The sequence below is a fragment of the Camelus dromedarius genome, chromosome 29, assembly GCF_036321535.1.
Source record: "Camelus dromedarius isolate mCamDro1 chromosome 29, mCamDro1.pat, whole genome shotgun sequence".
In the NCBI taxonomy this organism is placed as follows: Eukaryota; Metazoa; Chordata; class Mammalia; order Artiodactyla; family Camelidae; genus Camelus; species Camelus dromedarius.
In genome coordinates this window covers 20,838,859-20,839,271 of record NC_087464.1, presented here as the reverse complement: position 1 = coordinate 20,839,271, position 413 = coordinate 20,838,859, and the positions used below count along the sequence as shown (strand labels likewise).

The 413-nt window shown below is 44.8% G+C and overlaps 1 non-coding gene across 1 annotated transcript; it reads left to right on the top strand.

The window, feature by feature from the left end:
* Positions 1 to 340: 340 nt before the first annotated feature.
* TRNAK-CUU (transfer RNA lysine (anticodon CUU)) lies at positions 341 to 413 on the top strand. The gene has a single exon. It is a non-coding gene; the product is annotated as a tRNA-Lys (tRNA).

Genomic DNA, 413 nt, shown 5'->3' with positions numbered 1-413 from the left:
GAGCCGCAGTGGGTGAGCGCTCTGCCAAAGGGAATTTGGGAATAAAAAAGAGGCTCCCCGACGCTCACTTCCGTTCTCCCGGCGGGAGTTGGGGATCGCCTGCAGCAGCTCGATTTACCACTGACCACTAGAGGGCCATTTGTACATTTTACTAAGTAGTTAAAGTTTGTGCGCACAGAATCAGAAATGAAACACAATTTTGAGAGTAGTAGAGAAGAAAAGAAAAGAAAACTTTACCCAAAAAATTCTGAGAAAAAATTTAAAGGTAAAATACATCTTGGAACAAGTTAGAATAATCTTATTACTTTGAGAAGACCTAGAAAAAGGAATCTTTTCAGCAGCCCGGCTAGCTCAGTCGGTAGAGCATGGGACTCTTAATCCCAGGGTCGTGGGTTCGATCCCCACGTTGGGCG